Below are 7,299 nucleotides of genomic sequence, written 5' to 3'. Positions count from 1 at the left end.
GTCTTACAGAAATGACTTCATCACCACTTTTGAGAACAAATGACTCAGAGTCACAGGCACTGGGTCGGGGAGAGCAGATGTAGATGACCACGCACTCAGGTGAGGTGTCTATCTTTGTGAGGTCGGATAAGGGAAGCAGGGCTCTATAACCTGGAAGCTTCTGTACTAATGAGTCTTCTAATAGTCAGCTCGTGGTTTTTTGTTTAACTTCAGATCAATCCTGTGCCGGTTTTTATTCTTTCGTTTTTTATGGCTGCTGTGATGACTCCCTGAGGAAGTGGAAGAAGCAGCCTTCTGAGGTTTCATCCCTGCACAGATCCGTCCAGATCCTCGGGGTCCTCCTAGTTGGGCTCGTTTTCCTGATTGTGGCAGTCTGGAGAAGTATCACTTTCTGTCCCACTTCCTGGCTCCCTCTTTTCTATGAGCTGGTCCTGAACTCCTGCCAATGCACTTCCTGCAGCTGCTGAAGTAACTGAGGATTTACTGAAGAGTCGCTTAGCTTCCTTAAACTTCCGGTTCCTTCTATCGTTTTTTGCTATTGGAGTTTTTCTGATTGGTCAGATATCGATCCCAGCCACGAATAATATTGCCATACATCTGAGTATCCTCCAGATAGCTTCCTTCAAAAGCATAGATCTGTCTTTCCAAGTTTGCCAGTGTTTCCGCCAGCTCCTGCTTCCGCTTCACCAGCTCCGCCAGCTCCCTCCGGGTGTCAGGGATCTTTGGCGGCACCGCCTTGTTATGCATCGCCATGTTGGGTTGAGGCGGGCAGCGGCCTACAATGCTCTCTTGATAGGATAATATCCATATGAGCTCTGGTAGTGTAGTGGTTATGAGTCGGGCTGCTAACCTCAACTGTTCCATGGGAGAAAGACGAGGCTTTCTGCTCTTGTAAAGATTTGTAGCCTCAGAAACCCTGTATAGGGTCACTATGATTCAGAACTGACTCAATAGCACATAACCACCACCACAAGGAAATCAATTAATACTATTATTCAAATTGATACACCAAACACTAAAGCAATGATAATAAAATAGACCTCACCAGATGAAATAAGCAGGAATCAAACTGACTACATCTGTGGGAAGAGACAATAGAGAAGCTCAACATTATCAAGCTAAAATAAGACCACAGGTCCACTGTGGAACAGACCATCAATTGCTCATCTGCTGAAGCTGAAGAAAATTAAAACAAGTCCAGAAGATCCAAAATATGACCTTGAATATATTCCACCTGAGTATAGAAACCTTCTCAAGAACAGATTTGATGCATGTGATACAAATGACTGAAGTACAGAGGAGTTGTGGGATGACATCAAGGACACCATAACTGAAGAAAGCAAAAGGTCTTAAAACAGACAGAAAAGAAAGACTAAAACAGATGTCAGAAGAGAATCTGAAATTTCATCTCAATCATAGAGAAGCTAAAGTGTCTGGAATAAATGATGACGCAAAAGAACTGAACAGAACATTTTTAAAGAGCAGCTTGAGAAGACAAAGTAAGGTATTATAATGAAATGTGCAAAGACTTGGAGTCAGAAAAACAAAAGTGAAGAACATGCTCAGCATTTCTCAAGGTGAAAGAACTGAGGAAACATTCATGTCTCATGTTGTAGTATCGAAAGATTCTACTGATAAAGTATTGGATAAAGCGGGAAGATTCAAAAGAAGATGGAGAGAATGCAGAGTCACTGTGTCAAAAAGAATTGGTCAGTGTTTAACCATTTCAAGAATTAGCATTCAATCAAGAAACAATGCTACTGAAGGAAGAAGTCCAAGGTACATGGAAGGCATTGGTGAAAAACAAGCCTCCAAGAATTGATGAAACACAAATTGTAATGTTTGAACAAACTAATGCAGCACTAGAGACATTTGTCTGTGCTAAGAAATTTGAAAGACAGCTACTGATTTGAAGAGAGCCATATGTATGCCCATTCCAAAGAAAGGTGGGCTGACAGAATTTTAAAAAAAGCATCCAACAACATCATGAAATTACATACAAGTAAAATTTTGCTGACAATATTCAAAACCAGTTGCAGCAGTATATTCAACAGGGAGTTGCCAGAAATTCAAGCTGTTTTCAGAAAAGGATGTGGAAGTAAGTATATCATTGCTACTGATGACAGATGGATCTTGGATAAAAACAGAGAATACCAGAAAGGTATTTACTTGTACTTTATTGACTATGAAAACACATTCAATTGTGTTGATCATAACAAACTATGGATAACATTGTGAAGAATGGGAATTCCAGAACACGTATTTATGCTCACAAGGAACCTGTAAATAGACCAAGAGACAGTCATTGGAACAGAACAAGGTGATACTGAGCAGTTTGAAATTAGGAAAGGTGTGTGTCAAGGCTGTATCCTTTCACCAAGTTTATTCAGTCTGTATGCTGATCTAATGATCCGAAAAACTGGGTTATATGAAGAACATCGATTGGTGAAAGGCTCATTAACAATAGGGTTGCGTCATCTGTGATAAGCAGATGACACAACACTGTTTGCTGAAAGTGAAGGCTTGAAATATTTACTGATGAAGATAAAAGACTGTAACATTCAGTATGTATTGCACCTCAATGCAAAGAAATAAAAAATCCTCACAACTGGATCAGTAAGTAATCTGACAAATAGAGAAAAGGTTGAAGTTGTCAAATACTTCATTTTACTTAGATCTACAATCAACCCTCATGGAAGCAGCAGCCAAGAAATCAAATGATGTATTGCATTGAGCAAAAGTCCTCTTTAAAATGCTAAAAAGCAAAGATGTCACTTTGAGAACTAAGGTGAACCTGATCCAAGCCATGGTATTTCTAATTGCTTCATGTACGTGTGAAAGCTGGACAATGAGTAAGGAAGACCAGGGGAAAACCAATGTATTTGAATTATGGTGTTGGTGAAGAATATTGAAAGTTCCAGAAGAGCAAACAAATTTATCTCTGAAGAAGTACAGCCAGAATGTTCCTTAGAAGTGAGGCTGGTTAGACTTTGTCTCTTGTACTTTGGATATATTATCAGTACCAGTCCCTGGAAAAAGGCTTCATGTTGGTAAAGTGGAATGTCAGTGAAAAAGAGGAACTAGATAGATTTGGCACAGTGACTGGAAAAATGGGCTCAAACACAATAATTGTGAAGATGACTCACCACCGAGCATTGTTCGGTTTTGTTGTGCATGCGGTCACTATAAATTAGAACTGACTCAATGGCACCTAACAACAATAACAACTCATGCTACATATCCCATAGCAAGGTGGCTGGAACTTGCCTCCTGGGAGCCAGGAGGCCAGAGCAACTACCATCTACAGCAGTGTTGGTGACCAGGCCTGAGGGAAAGAGAGCTTGATGGAGCACCAACTGGCTCTTAAAATCAATTAAGTTTCATGGCCACAACTGACATAATGGGGCAAGAGGGCAGGGAGGGATGCTCCTGTTGGTGAACAAAACATACACTACCACAGGCTTCACAGAAGAGGGTGGGTTTAAGGTGGTTGGGTCCTGAAGGATGAATAGGAGTTTATCCTACAGAGAAGAGGGCATTATCAGCTGAGGGAACATGAAAAATAACAGTTACCACTGACTAAGCACCTGTTATATGTCAGAATCTTCCAAAGCATTTCCTACTTGGCCTTCACAAGAACCCCTAGATATTATTTGTCCATTTTATAGAAGAGGAAACTGATGGCTTGCATTCAGCTGAGTCACTTGCTTAAGGTCACAGGGCCAGAAAGTGGGGGCTAAAGAAATCAAACCCAACACCCAAACTTTCTCTCCCATGCCACATGGCATCATGGAGATTTGTGGTTGTGAAGGATGTTTGCAGAATGCTCTTCCCAACAGCCAAAAGATTTTAAAACCTAAACACCATTATATGGACTTTGTAGGGCCCAAGGGAACACTCATAACACCAGCTCGAAGCATGTCCTCGTTAGTCTTCTCCTCACCTGACTGTGTAAGCCCCACACCCCCACTGCTTGCCTTGTTCAACTGTTTCATAGTCACAGACTCGACCCCTCTCCCCCGCCTCTCATCTCAGAGGGTAGGAAAGTTCCCAGGGAGGGCAGTCATTCATCTCTGGAGCCTCCCTTCCCCTTATCCACAAAGCAGAGACATTAGAATCAACCCAGGGGTTAGGAGGTTAGGAGGTCCAGATGAACGGGTGACTGTGATGCCCACACCGGGCAAACAGGAGGCACCAACTTGGCTATAGGCACTGAAGACTGAGGGGCATTAGGGGCTATTTCCACAAGTCCAGAGAACCCTGGGGCTGGAACACACACACACATACACATACACACACACAAAAGGACAGGTAAGGAAACTTCCTAAAGCTGGTTTCTCAAGCAACTGCGTGAAACGTTATCTCCTGGAGAGCTCATTAAAACAGATCGCTGGCTCCATCCCAGAGTGCTGATTCAGGACGTCTAGGACGGGACCTCTGGTAGTGTAATGGTTACGAATCTGGCTGCGAACCGCAAGGTCAGCAGTTTGAAACTACCAGCTGTTCCGTGGGAGAAAGATGAGGCGTTCTGCTCCCAGAAGTATTTACAGCCTCGGAAACCCTGTACAGGGTCGCTATGAGTCGGAACCGACTCCACGGCACACAGCCAAGCCAAGCCAAAAGTGGGGCCTCAGACTGTGCCTTTTTACCAAGTTTCAGGGGATACCGATTCTGCTGAACAGTGGACCTGTTGCCTCATTAAGTCTCATGGAGTGCTCAGAGAACAGAGTAGAACTGCCCCCACTGCTCCAGAAAAATGGAGGACAGAGAGAAGCTCACTTTGAGGACGATGGACACTAGTTTCCTTTGTTCCTTCCCCTTCTTCCTTCTTTCTCTCCCCTCCTTCCTTTGTCCAATGGTTATTTATTGAGCACTTGAAGCTAGGACTACAGGAGAGTAAAAGTCCTTGTCTTCAGAGGGCCGAGTTTAGGGCTGGGCCAGCCAGCTGGTCACTAGCTGCAAGGGCTGGGGTCTGTGGTATGACTGGACATATAGGAGCCTGGGTGAGTCAGAATGCAGGCTGAGAAGACACTATGTGTTACGCCAGGGGCCAGGGTGGCCTTCCAGGCCTGGAACCACCCAGGTCACTCTGCAGAGCCCAGGCAGCCTTCCCCTGGAGTCGGGTGGTCCCCAGTCAGTCAGATGCTAGGCCTGTAGGACAGGTACCAGCTACACTGGTGACCAGGCCAGGCCTAAAGGAGCAGGGCTGGAAAGCAGGCTGAGAAGTACGATGAATAGGGGCAGGAGAAATCCTTTGGGAATCTTACAATGGCCAACTGTTAGATTTCCTATTAATACTCATGATTCAGGATGCAGCCCACCAGATTTTTGAGGACCTTTCTCTCACTAGCTGACCTGGGTTTCACCCCCAAGGCCCCCAATCTCACTAATGTAACCTAGAATTGTCACCCCATGTCAGTTGGAACCCAATGCCAGAAGATACAGCAGCATAGGTGTAATTCTAAGAAAGGCATCAACCGGGTTGTTGTATCATGGATCCGCCGCTATGGGGTTGCTTTTGCCTTTTCTGCATCTATTTCTTCAATTTTAAAATAGCCCAACAAGGCTGCTAAGATTAGATGGAACAGTATCACATACATCTTTTAGAACTGTTACAACACCTGTGCAGGTCCCTCATTAGGGTTTGAACCCACCCACTATCACATGGAAACAGGCCTGGGGCTCTGTTCCGTAAAGATTACAATCATGCAAACACTTTGGGTGTTACTCTGTAACACAGGCGTGGTTGCCAGGAATCAAAATGAACAACCACGAATCAAAATGAACTCCGTGGCAATGGTCTTTAGTTTTCTCTACAGTACTTACCCAGGTCTCCTCCACAGAAGGGTTGGTCCTAAGCCTCTCAGATTTCTTTTAACAAGGCCCCGTTGTCCATGCCCAGGTTTTCCCAATCTAAACTCTTCAAACTGTACCTCTGCTTTGATTTGTGCCATCACGTGGGGTTCTAAATTCAATAAGGTGACGGCTTGTTATTTGTTCTTGTTTCATTCTCGTGGCCTGCCAGCCTCCAAACCTTAAGCAAAGTGCTGAGTCCTTTCAATCTTAGGTCCCAGCAGGCCAGTCCGTCCTCCTGAAGACATATAAACCCTGAGGTCCTGGAGAAGAGGTGGTTCTCTGATCTAGGCAATCATTTCACACCTGCCTGCCTCGCTCTAGTCAGGGCAGCCTCAGATCATGGGCACCTTTCCTCGGTGGGCACAGTAAGGGGGCTATGGAGCCAGTTGCCTGGCTTCAGGTTCTTGCCCACCACTAGTTGACTGTGTCTGTGGACAAGGACAGAATGTGTACCTCCTGACTGGGTTGTTGTGAGGGTTGAGATGGGCTGTTGAAAGACCTGTAACAGCTGCCCGGAAGCCAGGAAGGAAGGCAGGGCTCTCGCTGTCTGCTCCTGATTTCCAGTCAATAAGAGTTCTCACTAAATTCCTCCAGCACTTGTGTCCATGCTGTCATGAGTTGTCTTCTATTGCCCTAACTGTGGGCAATTTGCTTTTTATATCTATGTACTTCAGAAAATGCCCCTGCAACACTGACTACTGTCTAAGGACGACACTGCCCGGGGTAGCCAAAAGGTAACTTTTGAAAGTCTAACCACAGTGCTGGAATCTGGACTCAGTTCTTGGCCTATAGTATTACCTTATTCACTTAATTTTGGAGAGAATGGGGAAATGTATTTAATGCAGATAACAAAATGTTACCTTTATAATAAATAAGAATTCTTTAAAATTGGCTCTAAGATGTCATGGAAACCACCCAAGAGGAAAGTGGCCAAAGGATACAAATAAGCAATTCTCAGAAGTGAAATCAGAATGACCAATAAATTCAGGAAAAGATGCTCAGCTTTGTTAATGTTATTAAGTGCCTTTGAGTCGGTCCCGATGTATAGCAACCTTGTATAGGGTTTCCAAGGAGCGACTGGTGAATTTGAGCTGCCAATCTTGAGGTTCAAGCGCATTCCAGCGCATTAACCCACAGCACCACCCCAGGAACTCCAGAGCTTTATTAATAAGAAAATGCAAAGTAAGGTGAGATACCACTGTTTACTTATCAGAGTGGCACATTCATACTATGTTGTCAAAAACACCAGGATTTCTCCATCTCAGCGCCATTGACATCTGGGCACAGATCATTCTTTGGACTGTCCTGTGCATTACAGGACGTTCAGTAGCATCTCTGGCCTCTACCCATTAGATGCCAGTAACACCTTTCTCCAGTTGTGACAACCAAAAACATTGCCGATTGTTGCCTGTGGGTCGAAACTGTCCCGTTAAAAACTACTGA

The 7,299-nt window shown here is 44.3% G+C and overlaps 1 pseudogene; it reads right to left on the bottom strand.

Annotated features, from left to right (window-relative positions):
• Positions 1-177: 177 nt before the first annotated feature.
• On the bottom strand, positions 178-753 carry LOC102824059 (annotated as a pseudogene).
• Between the last annotated feature and the right edge of the window lie 6,546 nt (positions 754-7,299).

The sequence above is a fragment of the Chrysochloris asiatica genome, unplaced genomic scaffold (genome assembly GCF_000296735.1).
Source record: "Chrysochloris asiatica unplaced genomic scaffold, ChrAsi1.0 scaffold00341, whole genome shotgun sequence".
Taxonomy (NCBI): Eukaryota; Metazoa; Chordata; class Mammalia; order Afrosoricida; family Chrysochloridae; genus Chrysochloris; species Chrysochloris asiatica.
Note: the sequence above shows the minus strand (reverse complement) of the source record. Positions and strands in the feature narration are given on the sequence as shown.